Below are 25,869 nucleotides of genomic sequence, written 5' to 3' on the forward strand. Positions count from 1 at the left end.
GAACCTATGCTCACAGAGGTTGTTGTGCAGGGCTCTATGGACAAATTTATTTTTAGTTGACCTTTGACAACTAGATATTTTCGTTTACTAGCCAAACCCACATGATTTTTAGAATATGACATCTTAGTTCTGTGACGAGTATGTACATCATAAAGATTTTTTTGTGTTCTTTTTTTTAATAAAGTGTAATTCTAAATATACAAATTTTATGTTGATACTTGGAGGTATAAACATTCTAATTTCTTCGGATATTTTTTTTAACCAGCCTTCATTTAAAAAAAAAAGAAAAAAAGTATATTGTTCTATTAAATTTTATTGTTTAAATAATTTAACTTTGTTCGTTTTATATATAAAAAAAAAGGTGAAAAGATATTTTTCACTCAGTAGTGAGCTTTGGAAGATTGTCAGTGAAAGAAATGCAATAGCCAAAAGATAAGCGTTTCATTATTTCTAGTGGCCACTTTGAAAAATCACTCGCAAATGCGACTGTTTCACTCACAATGTAGAGCCCTGTTGTGTCAACACGTATGTGGATTAGAAGGTTACACTGAAGTACTTGCTACAAGCATCTTTTCAATGCTGTATGTTTTTTTGCAAGAAAGTTGGTATCCCTAAATCACCACCGGCTGATAATGGCCAAGCTCAATGTTGCTCAACAAATGTGTCAATGTTACAGAAACAGTAAGAAATATAGAATGAAAGAAATGCATAAACAGCTAAGAAAAAGATGTGACTTGTTAAGTTAAGCTAGTCAGAAAAAAAATTTCTTGAAACCTTAACTCAATCCCAGAACTAAAGTATTTTAGCATGTATTTTGTGTTATTTAAAGTATATAGGGAAAAGGCATAAAGGAAACAATCTTTATATGAATATGTTTACATAGTTGTATAAACAGAATTCATCCCCAAACTATTTAATGATCCTTATGAATTTTACAACACAAGTATAAAGTTGGAAAATGTGGGTTATATTTAGTTTATTTCATAGAAATGGGGGGAAAAGAGGGAGGGTGGACTCTTTGTAAAAAATAATATTCTCCAAATTTCAGTTCTTTTGGAATAAAGAGTTAGGGGGCATAATATGGACACAATCTACCATTTGAAGTTCAAATATATCCAAGGATTGAAGAAAGTGTAGTATCAAAACAGATACAACACTTTCCCCTAAATATTTCAAAGTTGCATTAAATTTAATCCAGTCATTAAACACCAATTAATGAAATTTCTCTGAATTTCAGTTTTTTTTCAGACCTCTTAAGCTTAATCATTAAATTTTAAACATTTTCTGGAATGAAAATCATATAATAGATTTTTATAAAAAATGCAATAATTATTCCAAGCTTATATTGGATGCAAATCTTCATAAAGTCATAAAACGAGTGAAAAATCGTTTGAGGAATTAATTTTATCGGTCTCGAGACGGATAATTCTTGTTAAAAAGGGAGAAACAAACATTGATTGACTCACATTTAATATAATAGCAGATTTTTATGCTAATTTTTCTTTATTTGCAGACAAGAATATTTTCAGACATTTTTGTAATTGGAGTAATTTTAATTAAAAAGATTAATTAATCTTTAAAAGCAACTAATGAAGAAAATAAAACTCCAAATCGAGTTCAACTACGGCCATTTTCAACAGCTTCAGATTAAATAATAATAATAAAAACAATTTTGATGAAGTATGAAGATTATTTTTTATAAAAACATTTTAAAAAATTAAATAATAATAAAAAAAAATCAGACTTCATTGGATTGATTTTTTTTTGTTTCTATCTCTTTATCTTTTTGAAATAGATATTTTAATTAAAATGTACTCACTAAGCTTGTCATGATAACAGATTTAACTTCAATATAATACCAGTATGCAAAATACGATACCTGATAATACTTTAGGTAACCGTGTAGCATTGTTAATAGCTGAGAAATAATAATAATAATAATAATAATAATAATAATAATAATAATAATAATAATAATAAATACAACAAATAACTTTTACCAAATGCATTAAAATTTCATTTTCTACCGATTTGTATATTTTTTAAATTCTGCAACTGTTTTCAAGTTTGTTTTATTTATTTCAATATTAAAATTCATTCGAAGCTTTTGACACATGATAAACAAAATGACTATTTCGCCTGCTGTTGTTATTGATGGTGCTTCATTAAAAAAAAAAAATGAAAAAAAAATGACCCATCTTATCACCAATTTGAAATCCAAAAAGCAATCCCCCTGAACTTAGGGTTAGTAGTAGGATAACTCGTTTTATTTTTACTATATTTACAGACTAAAGTTGTCAAAAGATTAGTGACTACCTAAAATATTCTCCATTTTTTTTGTACTTCTATAAATCAACTTTATGAGAACAAATTCAGAAATAACAAAATCAACTTGAAAACAATTTTAGAATGCTAAAAATATACGTTAAATTTAAAAAGTTTAGTAAAAGTTATGAATTACAATTTTCTTTACCAGATATCTCGGCTGTTAACTATACTGCAATATTACCTTGCTTTGTTACAATGGATAAAGGTTCTATAATAACACCACTGTTCAATGATCCTTGTGAAAGTTGAGTAAATAAAATGATCGACCCCCCCCCCTCAACACACACACACAAAAAAAAAGACATAAGAAAGACGGGAGAGATTAAAATTCATTTTCTTGTATTGCCAGCCAGAGGATTAGTGATAGGAGTGATATGTTACACCGGCATGTTGAAAATTGATTTTTTTTTTTGTGAAGATTGGTTAGTATAAGAAGAATTCAAGAGTTAAGTGCTGACATTTGTCAAACTCTGTAGCCAGGGTCAACGATAGCACCTAAAATAGGTCATTCGGGTTCATGTGAAAGAAAACGTGAAGAGAGAGAGAGCATGAAAGAGAGGAAGATATCTTTACTCTCACATGCAAGTCACTTTGGTTTCCGATTTTGGACTGAACAGATACGTCGAGAGTGGCGAAAAAACACAAAAAAAAAAAAAAAAGAAAAAAAAAAGAAAAGAATTAAGTCGGCCAACAAAAGAAAAATGTGGAACGGACAGGACCTAGAAGAATAACACAAGCATTAATTAAAGGAAGCCTCTGAATTGTTATTTTGTGCATGTAGTTCCCTTTTTCAGCTATGAGCGACGAAGCCAAGAGGCAACAAAAAAGGTATATCAAAGTTTGGTTATACACACATTTAAGACATTATGAAACGGCCATATATAGACACTAGACGTATCACGATTACATACATAGATAAAGACAAAGAGACACACGTAATGAGATATACACGCAACAGACAAAATCCTCTCGCTAGATTACATTAGAGTTTTTAAAAAAGGGCAGGTTTTCTCACTATTAACGTTACACATGGTGAGAAAGTTTAGTAATCAACATGGTGAGCTGAAATTTGACCATTAGATTGGAATGGTATATGACTGTTAGATCCTAAGAGATTACCCTCCCAGGTATTATCTCCTTCTTTGGAGAAGAGATTGGCTTATTGCCGTTTTCCTGAGGTGCTCTTATTGGGGAATGCCAACGAGTCTGCCTAATTTATAACCTTTTATAGTGCTGTCTCCTTGAAGGAGTTGGATTTTCCCTCCTACATTAAATCAATTTCATGACTAAACTTGTGATAGTGGGAAGATGATAAATACAGTAGAACCCCGGGATACGGCACTGATCCGTACTGGGGTTGAGATTGTAAGCAAATTTTTATACAGTACAGTATATAATACACATGTATATAATCAAATAACATTATGAATAACACTGTAAGGCGAGGCACCGTAACCAGGGCCCGGAAAAACATTGTATTTCACATAGTAACCGGAAAAAACCGTATCCTAGGGCCATCGCATACCGAGGTTCTACTGTAACTGACTTTTTAAAACCAGGCAGAAAACGAGAGAAAATACAACCGTCGAAAGAAACAGAGAGAAAGAATCTTTTTAGTATATTAAAATAGAGTTAATCAACGTTTGTTTCCGTAAGGTTTTTTCTTTTGAATCACAAAATATACGTTAAAATATTCTTTAGACTAAGTATGTTAAATCTTTCATTTTAATTGTTTTAATATAAAAGAGCAAATGTCAGTTTGTATTTCCAGCTAAAACTAGAAAATACACAACACTTACAAAGTTTTCTTTTTTTTTTTTTTTTTAAATCGGTGTTACCCTGGATGTATAATATCCAAAAACGATTCATTGTTTAGGGGCAAATGGCAATTTTTTATCATTTTAATGCAATCAAGACATACATATCTTTTAATATTATTATGTTGGGGGAAGTAACTAATTTTTTTCACAACGATATTTCCTATACAAGAAGAACGAAAAAGAGGTAGATAAAAGTTAAGTTACACGTTTGCCTCGATAATGCTGAGTACCCGACTAGTTACTCATAATTTGCAATTAACTGATAAAGTGAACTATATTTTGTATCTATCACTATATAGAATAAAGAAGAACCTTTTTTTCTTCTTTTAATGGTCCTCTATTATATCAACGAGCCCGAAGTCAAATAGTATAAGGTTTCAAATTTGAAAAATGAGACAAACAGTTACATAAAAAAGCAAAAACAGGAAGTGACCAATATGGCCGCATACTTTAAATGAATACAAAACGTATATTGTTTCGTGTTGACCTACATTAACATAGACAAGTCGGTACACACGTACCGAGAATCGTGAATCAAAATCCGAAAAAATGCGTAAGCTAATATTGTTATCTCATTATTCGATAAAACCAAAACATTATTTCCACAACGTTTTAAATATCACGCACAAATAAAGTGCAGAGAATTGCATTTCAAAACTTTTTTTTTAAACGATTAAATTACAACTTGCTGTATCCACTCGGCGTTGCCTAGGAGTTTTTATAATTTCATTTTTGGATTATATAAACAGTACTTGCAAGGGATGGGTATCCAAAGTTCTTATAGAGTCAGTTCTGAGTATTGACTGATAATCTCAAGTTAACCCCGGTAATGGCCAAAATGGTTTACGATTTGAAAATAAAAAAAAGGAAAAATTTTTAAGTGTGGAAAAGTATATGACACTTAGCTTGCAATGGCTAGAGTTAAATAATGTTTATCCCCTCCTTTAAAATAAACAAAACAACAAAAAAAGGATATGTTAATCATATACTGCTTCGTTTTTCTTTTTGTTTTTTTTTTCTTCTTCTGGTACTAACGCAGGATTCTCCAATTGACTTCCTAAGTACTGAAATCCTCTAGATGACCATGCGGACTACTATACTCATTTTGGTTGTTATTTTCACAACGTTTCAGCCAATGTAACCTCCAACTAACTCCAAGCGCATCCTTTGGAACTTAGGAAACTATTTCTAACTCGGAAATCTATATTTAATTTCAAACTGAACCGTTTATATAATTCACAGGGATAGATTGTTCTTATTCCGTCAGCCATAACCAGATAGAAGTAATTTTAATTTTTAATTTATTCTTGATTATTATCACCTGTAGTGAAGATTGAACATTTAACTTCCAAATGACAGTCATTCAGAACTGATTGTCATTCAACGATTTTATCCATTGCGCCATGTAGTGAAAATTGCAACAAAAATGGGAATAGTGGTTTGAATAATCCAAATCACCAATAAAAAAATTGTAAAACACTATCATGTTTATTGAGCTTCTTTACAGTAGCATCTTGGTCGTTAAATTAACTCCATTGTTATAAAACTATTGGGTCACCAAAAAAAAAAAAAAAATGATCGAGGGATCCGGCACAACAATCTGTAAAATCGACCTGCACCCGAACCAAACCTGTGATTATGTCAAGTGGAGACTTAAGTTTATAATGTTGGAACAAACTGGCTGTTTGGCGACGGTTCAGTCATCCCTAGTATATTCTGTAAATCGCAATTCGACATTCGGGCCGATATGGGTCCTTTCCTATAGAAGCATGAAGTTAACAGATGAAAAGATAACACAATAAAGGAATAACATACTTAAAACAAAACAAAAACAAAAAAAAAACTAAAAAAACTCAAGATTCAAGTTTATAATGACCTTGTATGCAACAATGAGTGACCTTGAACTAATAAGTGTTTTTTCTTTCTTTTTCCATCAAGTGAAAAAGGAAGTAAATGAAAAGATTTGATTAAAACAAGGACAGTTATTCAGTTACCAAAAATAAATAAATAAAATATAGGGACTGCCAAAATTCACCCCCAGCCTATATGTAACACGATGTAACTTTATTATAAATTAATATTATCAGTATAACTTTTGTACCATTTAAAAGAAGGGAAGAATAAACTAGTAATATTTTTTTTTTTTCATCGAACGAAAATAATGAAATTGCGAGACGAAAATCGTGTTTACATAATTGGCGCTTTAAAATAACGTTCCCATGTAGTAGACATTCCGAACGTGAATACATACCCGTATTTAATAAATCTAGCAAAAATCAACAAATGGTCAGATTTTCGTGAAATTTTCGATAGTTATCCATTTTAGAATGAAATTACATATAAAATGCAGTTTTCGTAAAATATACGAGAGGAAATATTTTTTTAGTGCGTGCCCCCCCTATTTATTTTTCCGAAATTCGAAAAAAATATATTTAAATCTATCGAAATTTTTATTATGAAACGTAAGAGTTCAAATAAGTAATATATATATATATATATATATATATATATATATATATATATATATATATATATATATTAAATTTAAATACACATATTGAACAAAAATTTACCTTGAAGTTGCAATTAAAAAATTGATATAAACTTAATATTATGTTTTTTAATAGCGTTTTTTCGAATTAATATATACTATAATCAGTTGAATTGCCAAGAAAAAGAAACTTCGTAAACATTAATTTTTAAAAGATTAAAACGATTAAAATTCCATTATTTCAAAATGTTCCGTTAGAACATAGATTTTTAATTGTGTTTAATTTTTTTAAAAATATTAAGTTTAATATAAACATGACTCTTGTCAGCTATTTTATCGCCAGATTAAAGCTAATTTGAAAATATTATTGCACAAATATTAAGCATTTTGTAAGCCCCCCCCCCCCCTCATATTTTGTTTGTTTCTTTTTACCGAACAAAATATAGAACCTCGTAAGTAACCAAATGAACATTCAGTAAAACCGTATTTCATATTTAATATACAAATGTTTATATTATTAATCATTAAACTGTGTAAATCTTAAAACCTAACAAAATTATAACAGATTAATTATTAATTGCAGTTTGAAGACGATAAACAATGGTTTTAAAAAATCGTTAAGTCGTTTCTGCTTTTCCATAGTTCGTATAGTTAACACAAATCTGGCGTCACGGAAACATGCGGTCCATTTTTCACAATCGTTTGGCAGACCCTAATAAAATAAATCAAATAAAAGAACTTCCGGTAGTTTTAGGAGAAAGACTATCCTCTTTGTTTCTAATATCTATTATGGGGAGTTATTACTATCTGCCTGTTTGAAGACAAAACGCTATCTATCAAAACTCAATTCATGGATGGTGGGTGGGAGATTTAGTGTAGTATCTATTCTGTTGTCATACCATCCTCCCAGGCATTATCTCCTACTAAATAAATAAAAATTTTAAATATCTATACAGATCCTCATAAACACAGAACTTTTCCCATAAAAGGACAGTTAGAAAACGACGCAACCCACTCACAGATGACGGATATTGTCATCCCCCCCCCATTTTTTTCTCAATTGTCTTTATTTGCTGAGGTCGTAATGAATTAGAGTGGGCACAAATAACTTTTCCAACCCAGAAAAGGCGTGTCTATAACAATGAAATGAATATTTTTAAATAAATGATATATGTAGGTGGCATGTAGAATATGATAATAGGCAGCAAATTAGACTATCTTTAGATCAGTGACTTTTTTATTATTTGGTTTGTATGCAATTCCTTAGCCCTGATGAATTCCAGACTGATATAAGAATAATAAAAGATATATTCAGAGAACTATATATAAAAATATCAGTAAATGGCTGAAACAATCGTACACTTGTATAGTAAATAAAACTGAACTGTTTTTAGGTGAGCATAAAAATGAGTGCCTTTTTCTTGTGAAGCTGTAAATTATAAACGTATTTATAGCTCTAGTGTTGCACTATTTATAACATAGTGCATATGAGCGCACGAGAGAGTATTAGCAGCAGCAAGGGATGACTCGCTTGTGAAGAGATTAGCAGCAGCAGCAAAAAACCGTGCATATGGAAATTAAGAAGCGTGCGCGAGAAGAAAAAAAAGGAGAAAAAATGCACCATGTGGTTGGGAGAAAGAAAATGAGTATTCATTGAAGACCCTCAGTTCTTGGTCCGTTCTTATTGAATTTCATTAGTTAAATTCTCAGCGACTTTTCTATAGGCCCAGTTCGTGATCCCATGGGAATCAGAGTACAAGCAGTACCCAGATTCAATTTTATTCACTATAAAAATACAGCAGCTTTCATTCATTTCCAGAAAACGCCGGTACTACCTCCTAGTGTATTATAATAACACTTACTGCTGGTTCTAAACCATCTTTGAATATTTCTAGACAAAATTCCAGGAAAAAATAATTCAAGGCTAAAAATAGAACAGATAGTCTTATAAAGAATGGTGTCATGTTATTCTTGTCGATAACTCACGTAAAATCAATACGAATAAATTGTCCATCAAAAACTCATCTCCAACAACATCGGCAGCAGTGCCAAGCGTCCAAGCGATGGCTGCCATATTTTCTTGTTCGTTATTTTAGCACCAAATAAAATAAACTCTTTGCCAAGTATAAAATTTCTGGATGAAAATTAATACACCTGAATCTATAATCAAGTGTTTTAAAAAGAAATTATTTTTGTAGAAAAAGTAAATTATTGTCTAGAAAATATATGTTTTTTTTTTTAATTCTTGTTTTATGGCATATCAACACTTTTTTTTGCGATGAGAGTTGATTATTTGGATTATTCGAACTACTGTTCGCATCTCGAATGTTATTTATACAACGTTTCAATCAATGTAATTTAACCTTCTACAGAGGTTAAACTCAGAGAATTTTTGTGTCGAACTTGGGAATCTGCATGGAATTACAAACGGAACCCTTTATTTAACCCACAGGGATAGCATGCTCTCATTCCATTAGGTAGAAATCCTAATCCATAATTGTATTTTAGCTCACACTGAGGATCGAAGCATCAACCTCCAAAAGAGAGTAACTTACAACTGAATTTACCAAATATTTTATCCACTACGTCATGAGTCCTTGTGGACCAAAAATTTAAAAATATGAGAATTAATAATTTGTATTATTTGTACTGGCGGGATTTGTGGAAATTCCATAGGGCACTCATTCATATGTAATATATTGATGTTGGAATTCTGTAGATGTTCAGTGTAAATGGAAACGCTCTGATATTATTGTAGCTTTTTTGTTAGAACTGCAAAAGTATTTATCTAAGCTAGCACGAACGCCTGGCAAAGCCTAGTTGTAAAGTACGCTTAAATATGATATTTTAATTCTTGGAGATTTCGTATATACTATTACAGACTTAATGTTCTATCGATTTTTATATGTTATAAAGTTGCGATTTTAAATATATATATATATATATATATATATATATATATATATATATATATATATATATATAACTTGGGTGAATTAGCTTGAATCGAAACCAAAATAAAAACGTATGAAATATATATATATATATATATATATATATATATATATATATATATAACTTGAGTTCCTTCAGCCATAATCGAAACCGAAACTTATGAAGAATTCTCGATAAAATTATTTATAAAAAATAAAAAAATGATAACTGGAGTACCATCAGTTATAATCGGAATCAAAATCAAAACCAAAACTTATGAAGAATTCTTGGTAAAATTATTTATGACAAGAAATGGAAGTACATAACAATTAAAAGACCCAGATGTAAACATGACACAGAAAATAATACACACGCTATCGTATTAATATATAGATTATTAAAATTACTGCTTTCATTCAATGTTTTTGCCAAAATAATTCCCAACTGTTTCTCAGGTACATCTTGTTGAATTCAGGAATCTTCAAGGAATTTCGAAAAAAAAAAAAAAAAAAAAAAAAAAATCCAGAGTAGACTACTTTCAATCTGTCAGCCATGAACGGGTAGAAGTCTTAAAAAAATAATACTTAATTCTATTCTTACTTTATTATTGTCTGTACTGATTGTATTAGAGGATTGAACATCAACCTGCAGAAGACTCACTTAAAACTGATTGTTACTCAGCAGTTTATCCATTACGCTATAGAGCCATGGGGATATTTAATGAGTTTTGATGGAAATTCCAAATACACCTTTTTGTTGAAGTTATTTAATGTTCAAACATATTACAAATCACAGTGAACACAAGGTTCTATTAGCTTTCAGAATTTATTTTTATTTCATTTAAGTAAATATTGATATTGAGTTTCTGAATTTTTGAGAGGAATATTGATTATTCATACTATTTGGATCCTTCAAGATAAGAGCAGTCCGAAGAATCCAAATAATACCGATAATCAACCACCATCTCAAAAATTCAGAAACTTAATATCAAATCGATACAGACCCAAATTAATACAAAAATGGAAAAGTCTTAAAAAAGTATACCAAAATCTGACAAGAATAACTAAAACCTAACATTCCTATGCAGATCTTAAACTAGTGTTACAAGTCAGTTCTAGGAGAACACAAAGGATGGCAAGAAAAGTAAGGCATGAGCTTGTCTGATATAGAATCCACAACTGTCGGTGGAAGAAACATCAATTACAGATCAAAATCTCAAACAACCTCACCCTTTTCCTGGAAAGTATATCACTGACTGGTAACACTCAAGATGGGAACAATAGTTCAAAGAATCCAGATAAGGATTGATAATTTGAACTATTTGAGCTACTATTCCTATCTGCAGACACATAAAGGCACAACAGATAAAGACATTGATTAATAATCAATTCTAAGTGACAGTTTTTTGGGGGTTGAAGGTTCAATCCTTCCTACAGTCGATAATAAGTAAAAATAATATAAAGTAGACTTTTTAGTCTGTTAAAAACGTGCAAAGGTTATAGCCTGTTGACTTAGAATGAGTGTTTTGTGCAAAGCTTCTAGAGTAAATGTGGTATTATGGTGCTTACATTGAATATCAAGTATTGTATCAAGTGGATACCATAATACTTAATTTGTTGCATCTTATAACAAAGGTTATTCGACATTTCAGCCAGACTGGCTCAATAGTTTCTAAGAGTGGTACAAACGAGAAATATAAGATAGATACTTCTGACTATGGCTGACAGAATGATTAAACAAAAGATTCCGTTTGAAATTCCATATAGGTTCTCAAAGATTCCAAAGTTAGAAAAGATATGCCTGAAGATTAAAGATTACATTAGACGAAACTTTGTAAAAATAACTATCAAGATGAGAAGAATAGTCTGAACAATTGAATGCAGTGAAATGGATAATCTTGGCACCAGGCATGCAGTTTATATTCTTTGGATACTGATACCACAGTAGAGCGTGCGTGCGTGCGTGCGGTTTGTTTTACAGCATACCAACCAGCATTTTCTTATTTAATGTTCAAACATTGTAAATAATTCATCACTCCTGACCTCTAAAGAACATTTTCTTTTTAAATCATTCAGAATTACTGAACAAAAATGTTTGATTTTTTATAATTTAATTATAAACTAAAACATTTACACATAAGGACAGTTCAATTATTAAAGCATACTATGCAATAATCTGCAAATGATGTCTAGCCTGGCTCAGATATACCCTAAGATTGGTCCAAGAAAGAATTACCAACCAAGTGTTCCAATGGACACTTGATAAAAATGAAAAATAGACCAAAAATGAACTGGAAACAGACAATTGAGAGAGATTTTAATTAAATGAGAAGAAACTGGAGGGACGCTGTGGACCTGGCTTTGGTTCAAAAACAATGATATAATTTGACTGCATCATGTATCGCAGGATGCGAGAGTTCCTAAGTTTAAGTCTAAGTAATTATTAAATCATATTTTTTTACAATTTGACAAGACTATTTGTTCAAAGTTAATTTCAGCATCTTTCCTATTGTCTGTAAATCAGCCTCCTAAATATATTTTGATGAGTCATCATCACCATTGTATGCAGTTTAACCTGGTTTTCATGCTGGCATGTGCTAGGTTGATTTCAGAAATTGGTTTCCAAACTTATTTTTAAATTAAACTACACATGTTTCATACTTGTAATCATCTGGGCCAAGTAATTTTAAAAATAAATTGCAACAAATGGTTTTCAATAATTGCAAAGTCCTTTAATAGGTTTGATATTGTGTTACCTTTATCAGACATTACAGTGCTTAATTAACCTCTCTCCTCATATAGACAGATATATCAGCACGTCCTGAACGTTGAATTTGTTCATGAATTGCATATCTTTGTTTTTTAATCTTTCTAAAAATATAGATTCCCAAGTTTAATCTGTACAGTGAAAGATAATAATTTTTGTCAAAAAAGGCCCCTCCCCCTCCCTCTGTCATCAGATTCAGTTTAATGTCAGTTTTACAAGTTGGCATCTGTTGGGTGGCTTTTAGAAGTTGATTGCAAATCTAACCTATTACTGGCCAGGATTTTATCCTTCTTTCTCTCAGACACATTCTTACAGGGTTCTACGGACAAATTTATCTTTAGTTGACTTTTGACATTCAAATACTTTCATTTATTAGTCAAATAGAAAAGTTACTAGCCAAACTTATGTTATTTTTGGAATATGACATCTTTGTTCTGTGATGAGTGCATACATCATAAAAAATTTTCTGTTTTTTTTTTTTTTTAAATAAGAGTAATTCTAAATATGCATGGAATTTTATGTTGAGCTTTGAAGATATAAACATTCAAATTCCTTCAGATGTTTTTTAAACAGCCTTCATTAAAAAAAAGAAAGAGTATATTGTTCTATTAAACATTTTATTGTTTAAATAATTTAACTTTGCGCATTTTATTAAAAAAAAAATGAAGGCCGAAAAGATATTTTTTACTCAGTAATGAGCTTTGAAAGATTGCCATTGAAAGAAATATAATCGCCAAAAGATAAGCGTTTTATTATTTATAGTCACCACTTGGAAAAATCACTCACAAATGCGACCGTTTCACTAGCAATGTAAAGCTCTGATCACTTTAATGTCCATTTTCAAAGATTAAAATCAACATATAATGCTACTAAGCCTTATGCCTAAAATATTTATTACATGATTTTGATTCTAGGAAATGGCTAAAATTTAAGACTTAAGCTTAAGAGGTTGTAAAAAGAAATTAAAATTCAGTGAATCTTACTTAATTAGTGTACAAAGACTGGATACAATTAATGCAAATCTGAAATATTTGAACTCTCAAGTGGGAAGTTGATAATGCCTCCCAAACCTATTAAAATACTTAAAAAAAAAAAAACTAAGTATTTTTGTTTAGTAGCCAAATAGGAAAGTTACTAGACAAGCCCACATAATTTTTGGAATATGACATCTTCATTCTGTAACAAGTAAGATTTTTCTGTATTTTTTTTTTTAAATAAGTGTAATTCTAAATATGCACAGAATTTTATATTGAGACTTGAAGATATAAACATTCAAATTTCTTCAGATGTTTTTTTTAAACAGCCTTCATTAAAAAAAGTTCTATTAAACTTTTGTCTAACTAATTTGACTTTGCTCATTTTATTAAAAAAAAAAGTCCAAGGATGGAGTACTGTTGCCACATTTGGGCAGGAGCTGCTAGAAAGGACTTATCCTACCTTGATAGAGTTCAAAATAGACTTTGTAGCCTCGTAGGAGATGTCCTTTTCTCTTTTCTGCAACCTCTTTCTCACAGAAGAGATGTTGCGAATTTGTCTCTGCTTTATCATTATTTTCATGGCAAGTGCTCGGCTGAGCTCCAATCTATGGTCCCCCCCCCCACTTGCTAAACTTTCACAAGAAACATCCGTCTAGCAGAAAACACTATCACTAATTTCCCCAACTCTTTATCTGAAACCTAAACGTAGATTCCATGAGCAAAGCTTCTTTCTTAGAACTGCACGCCTATGTAATAATCTTCCGTTTTCCTGCTTTCCAGCTGACTTCAAGTCTAATGTAAATAAGTTTTTGATGATATGTTAACAAATTTACCGAATTTCCATTACTAACGATTACTATACTGTACACTCTTTAACCCTTATCCTCGAGTGACCTATTGGCCTTGATAAGTGGTGATGCCTATGTAAAAAAAAAAAAAAAAGGTTAAAAAGATATTTTTCACCAAGTAATGATTAGGGCTATGACAAGAGAATATTCTTTTCATTATTTTGACTCTCGAGTATATATCAGTTAAAATCTTATGTTTTTAGATAGACTGATGTGGGTCTGGATTGATTAATAGTGTCTAGCTGTGTCGGATATATACTCTAGAGTCAAAACAATGAAAAGAATATTCTCTTGTCATAGCCCTAGTAATGACCTTTGGAAGATTGTAGGTGAAAAAAAGAAAAAAAAAAAGAGAAAAAAAGTTTTATTAATTTATAGTCGTCATTTGAAAAAAAAAATTGCAAATGCAATTGTTTCACTCTCAATGTAAAGTCCTGTCTAATCACTTCCTCTGAAGTTTTCCTTGGCTTTCTTCTTCATACTGACGTTATTAATTCAACTGGTCTAAATCTATTAACCTAAACACACTTTTTAACAATCATATTCAGTTTAATATCTGTTTTACACAATGCCATACTTGCTAACTATGGCACAACCTCTGAATGCTAGACACCAATTGGATGGAAGGAAGCTGGAGGGATTCCTCCTCCAGGAGTAATGATCAAAAACTCCGATGATCTGTTTTATATGATGGCATATGTTAGACGGTTTTCTAAAACTGACTTGCAAACTAAACTATCTTTGGCCAGGTGTTTATCTCTTTCTTTAAACCCATCCTTACTACTTCCTCCCATGTTTTCCTTAATCTTCCTCTGCCAACAGACTAGATCTCAACCTAGTTGTCTAAGCATTCTATCAATGTGACTAAACCAACAATGTCTCCTGCTCAAACATATTCAGAAAATAGAAAAACTTTAAAACAAGAATTTAGAAAAAACAAGTGAAGCATGCATGGTCCCCCGTGAGTGCACAGTGAACGAAGCATAAAAACAAATGACCAAGTTCAGCATTTGCCCCCCCCCCCTCCTCCATCTAGCCCCAAAAGTCTCCAGGGGACATCAAATCCTGGTGAAAATGAGCAAACGGTGCATAAAATTTGGACAAATATGGTAAACAATCCCAAAAATGGAGTGTTTTTATTTGCCCTGAAAAAGCACCTGGGGTACACCCAAGAGTTATCGTGAAGTATAGACAAACAAAATTATATAGAAATCAGTTAGTTACAACTTTTCAGAAAGTTTTATAAAAATTCAAGGCATCAATTCTTTTTTAATAAGCATAAAAAAATGTTGTCAATTTTAGCCATTTTAACCCAAAAGGCATCCCTAGGAAAATCTGTTCTGTTACTTTTTTACTCATATCATTTTTAATGTTTGTGCAAAATTTTTAAAAAATTCCAAAACGTAGTTATTGAAAAAAGTGCGAACGGACGAACGGACAAGGGTGAATTTACAGGTCCACCCTCCTTTTGTCACGGGGGGGGGGGGGACGCAAAATAACTCATTTCTATGAATAAATTGCAACAAAGGTGTAAATTAAATGAACGTAACAATACCTGAAACGATCCGTTTTGGCAATTGAATGAGTTAAGTCCGATTTGGGGTATAATCCAATCTAGCTGGAACTGCTCACACACCAGCAGGGCTTGCAGGCATTGCCCTTCGAGCTGGGAACAAGAAAAAAAAAAAAAAATTAGCAAAGAGAAAAATATGCAAGTTTAATAATTCATTATATTGTGAAACATGCAAGAAGTGGATTGAGGATGGAAAAGAACTTCGATATGAACAAAGTATATTTGCATGGCGAGCCTATTGGGGTTGATCAAAAGTTCTGTTACTTTGGTGATGCTATTAGGGAGCTGTATATCTCATATATACATGTGACTGAGGACTGCTTGGGAATTTTATACTCCCATGAAACTTCCTCCTTTGAAGGAAGCTGGTTCAACCCACCTAGAATGAGTGCTGCTTCAGTTCAGTACAGTATTAGGGAGTTGAAGCTAGTAAAGAATAGAGAAAGTTCAGGGAATTTCTGTCGTCACTAACTAGCAAAGTGTAACTGCTGTTGGTCAAGGGAAGAATCTAATAAGAATGTGCATACGATGTAATGATGCCCGGAGGTGAAACCTGGCCAATGAGAGTTGAGGATATGTGTTGCATGGAGGGAAAAGATATGAGCACTATACAATTTCAGGCAGGCTGAAACATGACAACCAATTTGTGCACAAGTGTAAGACCAATAAGACACAGATGAGGACTTATATGTGAAGAGTAAGTTTACTTGGATGGTGAGGCTATCAAAGTTGTTCCGAAGTTTCATTTTAGTAATACTATTAGAGCACAAGGAGGAACTAGTGTGATAGCAAGAGTTAGAAGTACATGAAGTTAGTTCTGGAAATTTATGTCATTACTAACCAGCAGAGTGTTACTGCTGTAGACCAAAGGAAGCGTTTATCAAGCATATATGCACCATGCGACGATGTATGCAATCTAAAGAAGTTGAAGAGACTTTGTTTTAAAAAATAACTCCAGAGTCGGGTGTCAAATACTTCTTCAACTCTTGACCCTAACTTTTTACTTCCGAGATAAAAAAAAAAAAAAAAAAAAAAAAAAAAAAACCTGACTACTGACGCCAAAGTAATTTTTAAAGGGTTGGAGTTAGTTTTCTTTTAATTAGGGAGTTTTAAACAAAAAAATCTAGGTTATTTTTTTTTCTCCATAAAAGTACAGAATAGTCAACACGACAAAATTTGTAAATTCAACAAACCATAATTTCTATAAAATGTCTTACAATGAAATTCTATGCCTAACACGTGATGTTTTAATGTTTATAGAATTTTTTTTCCATACTTTTTCTTCTATAAAATCTGTCTTCTCGACAATCAATATCTACAGTTGTTGGCCGCCATTAAAAGCCAATAAGGCAGATTTTTTTTTTTTAGAAAAAAAAAAAAAAAGTATGAAAGTAAAAATATTATTAAAAGTTGGTGGCTTAGGTAGATAATTTAATTTGGTGCAACTACACTATAATAGCGAAATTTGGAAAACAAAAAATAGATTTAAAAAAAATAAAAACGGTATCTACTGACTTTGTGTTAATCTATATATATAAAAGCGAAAATGTGTGTGTGTATGTATGTACGTTTGTTTGTATGTATGTATGTGTGTTTGTATGTCTCGCAAAAACTTTTGACACGGGTCACGGATTTTTGCCAGATCAGTATCATTTAAAGTTCCAATCTTCGCCCGACAAATATCGAAAAATTGGCCAAAAACATTAAAAACCGTCCTCTCACGACGAGTTCGGTTCTACACATGCGCAGATGACGTCGGAACCTGATTTAGTTTAAAGATTTAAAAAAACAACCTAATTTCGTTGACGTCGTCTTAGCTCAGTTGCTTAGAACGCGGCCTCATTATCTAAAAATTTTGGGTTTGAATCATGGTGTGAGAGGTCTTTTTCTTTTTCGATTTTTTAAATTTTAATAATTTTTCATGTCTTTGTTTTTTTTTTTTTTTATTTTATTTTTTTTATTTTTCAGATTTTTTAACGTTTGTTTTTCTGTTTCGCGTTTTCTTTTTTTGTTTTTCCCATTTTTACATTTAACATCGTTTGTTTGCCTTACGTTAGTTTTTTTTGTGTTTTTTTTTCGATTTTTTCAAGTTTTAAAATATTTACTTCGCTTATTCTTATGTTTTGATTAACACCCCGCCCGAGCACACACAAACACCCAGGCAACGCCGGGTACCCCTCGCTAGTTTCAACTGAAAGCAGTATCTACTTAATTAGCATGTGAAAGTACTTAAATATTACCACATTATTAAAAAACAAAACAAAAAAAAACGCGAGTTTTCAATCTGTATTATAAAAAACTGTCACCACATTTCTTTGGGAAGATGTGACAAAATAACAAGGGAAATAACTCAGTTATACAAAGCACAATTTATTTAAAAACTTGCAATAGCTACATGCTATTTACCTCCCTTTGGAATTCTGATTTTTTTTTTTTTATTTTTTTTTTTAGACAATATTCTATTTTCGCTAATTTTCATAAAAATAGATTTTCTTTAATATTTTTTTTATCGTATCGTTTTTCATAATTTTTGGATATATTCGTTACTGTAACATTACAATTAAATATAAGTTCGAATTCTGCTATTATAGTGTAGTGGCACCTTTCATTCTAATGCCTTATGTATTATTGATAACTATTCTGTATTTTTACAGCGTGTTTATTAATTTTTTCTTAAACAATTCCATTATTTAGTGGAATTTTAGTCAATGTATTGGATGGCAACAACAATAACCAGTTTGACTTAAATAAAATAAAATCCCCAACATACACAAAGAATAAATAATATAATATAAAAACCTGAAAACCGGTTACACTAAAGTTACTTTTATAGAAATAAAATAAACCTATTCAGAAAGGAAAGAAAACCAATACAACTGATAGTTGTGCAATGCCGAAACAAGATGAAACACTTTCATCTTTCCTACCAAAAGCAGCTTTTATAATAAAATACTTGAAATAACAACAACAAAAAAAAAAAGAAAAGAAAAAAAAAAAAACAACAATAAAAAGGCATACCCAAAGATTAATTTTCACAAATACACGATAAGGATTGACAGAACAACGGTTTCATTTTTTATTTGTTATCCTAGCACACAAGTGCCAGTCTACTAATTTACAGGAAGTGAGGTCCACAATGTAACAAGAAGCTGAAATCAATTCACTACCCTCTTCTGGGCTATTGTTAGCTGTAAAGCAAGGCCATTCCCATAACAGGCCGAGAGATCTCAGATTTGAGAGGCTCTATTGGTAGAACAATTACAAATGAAAAATAGCTAGTCAGAATCAAATTTTGATATGTTAGAATTAAATGCTATATAGGTCCAACTTTTAAACTCAGAAAATAATTGTATATATTAGACAAAAGCCTGGTCTTCCAAGTCTCTTGGACATGTAATTACAGATATCTTCATAATGATTTTGCATCAACGCCATAACCTATAACAGGTCAAGAGATCTAACATCTGGTGAGACTCTATTGAAAGCAAGATGTCCACTGATTTTAATTGCTAACACTATTCTCATTGCTCAGAGAAAATTCTTAAACCCATCAAATTTATTCAGCAAATTTGACTTAAAAACTTGCTACAGTATGAACTACTGTATTAATTCAGGGTAGTATTTTCCGTGTTAGAAGCATTCATTGAGTTTGAATTTTAAATTGAAAAACGTATAAAGTAAGTGTTTCAATTTAAAATTCAATCAATGCTTGCAACACGGAAAACACTACCCTGAACTTCAAATTGCGTTGCCTAACGCGTTCTTCCGGCATTTCAAAAACAACACAGCAAATAACAGCATGCGACTCTTCATTAACTTTTTTTCTTCAACTTTATATCATAGCGAGGTAATATATATATATATATATATATATATATATATATATATATATATATATATATAATTCTGACGAAGGAGCTTAACTCTAAAATATATTAATTTTAAACAAATTAATACTTTTTCTTCATAAAATGTATTTCATATGCATTTCAATTTAAAATACTGTATTAATACTTTTTTAATTGATAAAAATTAATTTTCAATAAAATTCAACTTATTTTTTTACAATATACTCACTTATAATCTAATTGGAATTTATGATAGACCTAGCATGGTGACCTGACGTTGCCCAAGATTGAATGAGGGATTAGCGAATGTTTCACACTCTCATATTTTTATTGTCATTAAAATTGATGAAATAGCCCATTTTTCAATCAAATCGATTGATTGCTTATTCTGGTTGGGGACCCATCATAGTGCACCGGGAGGAAACTTCACATGCCTTTTGTTATGACTTATTTCATAATACATTGTAGTCTACATTGCACTGTAGAGAACCTACTGTTGATTTTATAAAATTATTTTTATATATAATGGTTGAATTAAAGTTTAAATGAGCAATACACATAAAAAATTGAAATTGCTTAAAATATTTCAATAATGGCATACATGAGCTAAGAAATCTTTAAAATTTTTTTAAATCCAATTAAAATTAAGGAAGTTATGACTATTTTTGTGCCTTGCACGTTTGGATATTTTTCTCCTCTTGAAAACCTTATGCATTTTGTCACATTTTTTACACTAGTTTTTCAGTAAAAATGTTATATCTTTGTTAAAACATAAGATTAAGCAATTAAATTTGCCATATAAGTGTATTTTTATGCAAGGAATCAGAATATGCTATTGAAAATCTACAGAAATCAATGGTTTCCAAATAATCTACAGTAAATGCTCATAAATGTGCTGCAATTCTTTAAAAATGCCATGTATCCATTAAAAGAAAAGTTAGAGAACTCAAAGTTGAATAGTAATGCATTTTATGTACAAGAAACTGAAATCGAAATGTAGGACTGTTTAAAAACGAATAGATTGTAATATTTCTTTGGTATTATTGTAGATTAACACCTTCCATCCCCCCCCCATCTGCAAAATATGTGATTCTAGCTTTTTTTTTTTTTTTTTTTTAAGACCATTATGTGTGAATACCTTGAAAAACTTTAATGAAAGATAAACAAAAATTATTTTAGAATTTAATGTAAAATGATTCTCCACAATTTCATAAGTTTTTCTATGGGAAATAAATCCTGTGCTTTTTTTTCTTTCTAAACACAATTATGTGTGGTTTTAAGAGAGTCTTTGTGAAAGGGTGAGGAGGTTGCCAATCTGACTTAATGGTAGGGCTAAGGGAAATTATGTGTGATCATCCTGAAGACTTAACAGAAACAAAACAAAAACAATTTTAGAATTTAGAGTAAATTTAATATGAAATAATTCACCATTTTGAGACCATTCTACTGTTTTAGGGCAGTTGACCAATTTATTATTTTTATAGGAGATAAATCATGTGCAAGGGCCTTTTTTTTTCTTTTTTTTTTAGCAGCTGATATATAGCTTACAGATGAATTTTGTTTGGTGAGGAGCTTACCACTCGAACAGTGTTATTATTAAGATTAAAGAATGTTTTAGGAGGAGGCTTGCCCCTCGTACCTAGGGTTAAAGATAGAATTAAGGGAGTTTTTGAACATAAAATTACTTTGAAACTATGTAAACTTATATAAATGAGGATGTGAAACTTTACAATAATTAAGGCAAGGAGGCAAAAATAAATTATATTTAAAACAAGTGACGTCACTAACAGAAAATGTGATGTTTAAAAAAGTATCAAATATTTTTTGCCCACCTATTTAAATATAAAAAAAACAAAAACTTTTTGCTAAAGTTGACAAATCATTCACAAATTTTGAATGAATTTAATTTTTATTTTCAATTACATTTCTTGTCTTTGCCCGAGTGACACATTATTTTGTTAAACTTTTCAGTTTACGACGTTTTTTTATTTCTCAACTTCCCTAGAAACTGAGCACCACCTACAAATATTTAAATATTGATTTTGCTTCTTTTTTTTTTTTTTTTATAATTGGATAGATTAATTTCCATTCGATAATAATCCGGTAAAAAAATTGTAAAAAGATGAAAATAATGGGGTGGGAGGTACGCTTGCACACTTGAACCAAATCATTTCACATTTTCGCTTGTTCAAAACAAAACACTGTTTAATTCACCGTTAAAATGAATAAATGTAACAAAAGTGCACCCAAGTTACAGATAGCTTATTTTCTTGTCTTTTCAACGATATAAATATTTTTAAACTTTGACCAGAAATTACACAGAGCTGGTTGTGATTACTTTAATTATATATTCTGATAACCAAATAGCTCTAATTAAGCTAATTATATTTTGGTAACAAAATATCTCCAACTAAATATGCCAGAACATTTTTTTTATATTCATATTTTCATTTTTCTTAAAATTCGTTCTGGAATAAAAAGTTAACAAAAATAAACGTTTGTTTACACCCATGCTATTGCTAACAGTATTGCTGCTAGATAGTTTTTTCTTTTTTTTTTTTCATAGAAACGATTTTTTTTTCCGGGTATAATTTTAAATTGCTAGATACTGCAAGAGAAAACATACAATGATACTTTTAATGGGTAAAAACACTAAAAGACCGATTTATTTAAGTGGGTGTCTGAAAAATTTTTTTTTTTTTTCAAAATTATTAATACTTGTCATGTTGAAATCTTTTTTAACACAACAAAAAACGAGTGGTCATAAGCATTTCAGATGCCCCATACTATTAAAAGTGACATCTATTCTGATTAGTTTCCAAATTTCATGACGAAATTCTTAATATAAACGCAGTACGAGCATTGACAAATCGGGGCGGGGGTCTTTACAAAACTTTACCGAAAACGCAGTTTTATGATGTTCATATTTTTATCAATGTATTTGCTTAAAACTCTTAAAATATATAATGTACGTTATTATTTAGTAATTCATTTGAAAGTATATTCATTTCTGAACAAAACGGTGGTTTTTAAAATAGGACGATTTTAGCAGAACCTCCTTGAAATCTGATTATCCAAAGCGTTTTATCATTCGTTTGTATTGCTATTTAAAATGTAAAATGTCAAGTATCATACTCCAACTGTGCTCTAAACAGAAACATTCATTTCGAACGCGCCCCTGTCATATCAAAGAACCTCCTTTTGATTTTATATGTCGAGCCTTTTGGCTTGTCTGGTGATAAAACTTCTCAAATGACTTGTGATGTTAGGCTGTATAAGGTGTTCACTTCAGTCCAAACCGCCTGTTCCGTCTTTCATTGGACTATTTCGATTATTAATTATCGATACTTATCAAAGGCATGCCAATACAAAACCTACCTAAGAACACTGCCAGGCACATGAAGTTCCTTTGTGTGAAATTTCATAAAAATCAGCCAAGCCGTTTTCGATTCCATCGGGAACAAACTCACAGATACACAAAGTCCTTTTATATAATAGTAAAGATAGGGATACAGAATCCCTGCTGAAACAATTTTGATAGGTTAGAATTCTCTTTCAGAATTTTCTCTAAGTGATGAGAGTGGGGTAGCAGCTATAAAAAACGTGAACTGACTAGATATCCTACTTCTAGTAGAGTCTCCCAAATGTAAGATCTCTCGGTCTGTTATAGGTATGATTTTGCAGCAAACTCATCATGAAGATATCTGTAATTACATGTTCAAAAGTCTATAAAGTTATCTTCTGTGGATTTATAACTTGGACCTAAATAGCATTTAAGCTGGCAGATCAAACTTTGATTTTAAGTAATCAATTTTCATGTGTTATTATTTGTATCATGTTATTGACACTATAAGATTTTCAAAAATGTCTTGGTTTATTTAAAAAGTGATTGGCATCATTAAAATACTTTTCAATTATAAGAATAAAAAAATCTAAATCAACAAGGGGGATAACTCGTATTCATTAGGAGTCGTTTTGTGATGGTCTCCCAACTTATTAGCACTCACTAACTATTATGGCAAAAATTATGTTTACAAAAGTGGAAAATAAACTCACAAACTTAAAAAATGAGCAAATGAGTTTTGGTGTCACTAGACCAATGCGCTAACCATGTAAATGTAATCCGAATTCTTGAAGATTTTGCTTTATGAAAAAAACAAAAAAACAAAAAACAAACAGTAAAAAATGCAATATCAGGCCAAGTTTTGTTTTGGTTTAAAAACTTGAAAATCTGGATCAGACTTGGAGGAGGAGAGACACATTCTTTGTTAGCACTACACTTCTCCGCACACATACTAACCCATATCACACATACTAACCCATATCAAGCCCCCCAGATGAAAAGAACTCGGTCAAACAGGAATTAATAAGTTTAGAGGTTGAGAACTCTTGAATGAAATTTCAATTTTTTTTTTTCTTTCTCAAATCAATTTCCTATAAGAACTAACAGCAGCTTATGATAGATAGATAAAGAGAAATGGAAAGAAATAAAGAGGGAGGAACAGGGAGGGAGGGAGGGAGGGAGAAAGGTAGAGAGAGAGGGAGGGAGGGACACATAGAGAGAGGGAGGGATAGAGAGAGAGAGAGAGAGAGAGGGACGAAGAGAGAGAGAAAGGGACAGAGAGAGAGAGAGAAAGGGACAGAGAGAGAGAGAAAGGGACAGAGAGAGAGAGAAAGGGACAGAGAGAGAGAGAGAGAAAGGGACAGAGAGAGAGAGAGAGAAAGGGACAGAGAGAGAGAGAGAAAGGGACACAGAGAGAGAGAGAAAGGGACACAGAGAGAGAGAGAAAGGGACAGAGAGAGAGAGAGAAAGGGACAGAGAGAGAGAGAGAGAAAGGGGCAGAGAGAGAGAAGAGAGAGAGAGACAAAGAGAGGGAAAAAGCGAGGGACAGAGAGAGGGAAAAAGCGAGAGACAGAGAGAGGGAAAAAGCGAGAGACAGAGAGAGGGGAAAAAGCGAGGGAAAGAGAGAGGGGAAAAAGTGAGGGAAAGAGAGAGAAGGAAAAAGCGAGGGAAAGAGAGAGAAGGAAAAAGCGAGGGAAAGAGAGAGAAGGAAAAAGCGAGGGAAAGAGAGAGAAGGAAAAAGCGAGGGAAAGAGAGAGAAGGAAAAAGCGAGGGAAAGAGAGAGAAGGAAAAAGCGAGGGAAAGAGAGAGAAGGAAAAAGCGAGGGAAAGAGAGAGAAGGAAAAAGCGAGGAAAAGAGAGAGAAGGAAAAAGCGAGGAAAAGAGAGAGAAGGAAAAAGCGAGGGAAAGAGAGAGAAGGAAAAAGCGAGGGAAAGAGAGAGAAGGAAAAAGCGAGGGAAAGAGAGAGAAGGAAAAAGCGAGGGAAAGAGAGAGAAGGAAAAAGCGAGGGAAAGAGAGAGAAGGAAAAAGCGAGGGAAAGAGAGAGAAGGAAAAAGCGAGGGAAAGAGAGAGAAGGAAAAAGCGAGGGAAAGAGAGAGAAGGAAAAAGCGAGGGAAAGAGAGAGAAGGAAAAAGCGAGGGAAAGAGAGAGAAGGAAAAAGCGAGGGAAAGAGAGAGAAGGAAAAAGCGAGGGAAAGAGAGAGAAGGAAAAAGCGAGGGAAAGAGAGAGAAGGAAAAAGCGAGGGAAAGAGAAAGAAGGAAAAAGCGAGGGAAAGAGAGAGAAGGAAAAAGCGAGAAACAGTGAGAGATAAAGAGAGAAGGTGGGAGTGGTTAAATCAGAAGCTTTTCTAAAAGGAACAAATTGAAAAGATAGGTCTTTTATCGTTTCAGAAAACGTATTACGCATTATTAATTGATATGAAACGTTTGCTGTCTAAATGTTTGGTGACTCAATTAAAAGTCATTAGCAATCCAATCAATATAACAAGGACTTTCACAGACAATGTAATGACCAATCTTCATCCTAACCCATGAAAGAAAACAAAACCAAAATAATGAATAAAAAAACGTGAGAAAAAAAAAGAAAAAAAAAAAGAAAAGGGACAGGGTGCAGTAAAAAAAAAGTCATAACGAGAAAAAAAAATATGAAAAATGAGAAAAAGGAAGAGATGAGAAAAAAGGGATAAAAAGAAAAAAAAACAGAAAAAGAAATAAAAACACAGACAAGAAAAGGATGGAAAAACAAGAAACAGAAAGGGGGAAAAGAATAAAACGGAAAGAGAAAGGAATAATGAAAGAAAAAAAAAAAACGAGAACAAACAAAGAGAAAGAATAGGAAAAACAAAGGAAAAAAATAAAAGAAAATAGAAAAATGTAAATGTTATTGTTTGAAATGAATAAAATACACTTTCTGATAGCCATTAAATAATATCAGATGCGACTTTG

General features: G+C 31.5%; 1 protein-coding gene across 5 annotated transcripts in view; it reads right to left on the bottom strand.

Annotated features, from left to right (window-relative positions):
- LOC145254869 (steroidogenic factor 1-like) overlaps window positions 1-25,869 on the bottom strand; it is a 377,291-nt gene that overhangs the window by 49,857 nt on the left and 301,565 nt on the right. For all 5 annotated transcript variants that reach the window (XM_080113737.1, XM_080113739.1, XM_080113741.1 and 2 more), the window contains one exon: window positions 15,720-15,830. The gene's annotated coding sequence lies outside the window, so the exon portion shown is untranslated. The remainder of the gene's footprint in view (window positions 1-15,719; window positions 15,831-25,869) is intronic.

The sequence above is a fragment of the Euprymna scolopes genome, chromosome 30 (genome assembly GCF_053919585.1).
Source record: "Euprymna scolopes isolate OS-2025 chromosome 30, ASM5391958v1, whole genome shotgun sequence".
NCBI lineage: Eukaryota > Metazoa > Mollusca > Cephalopoda > Sepiida > Sepiolidae > Euprymna > Euprymna scolopes.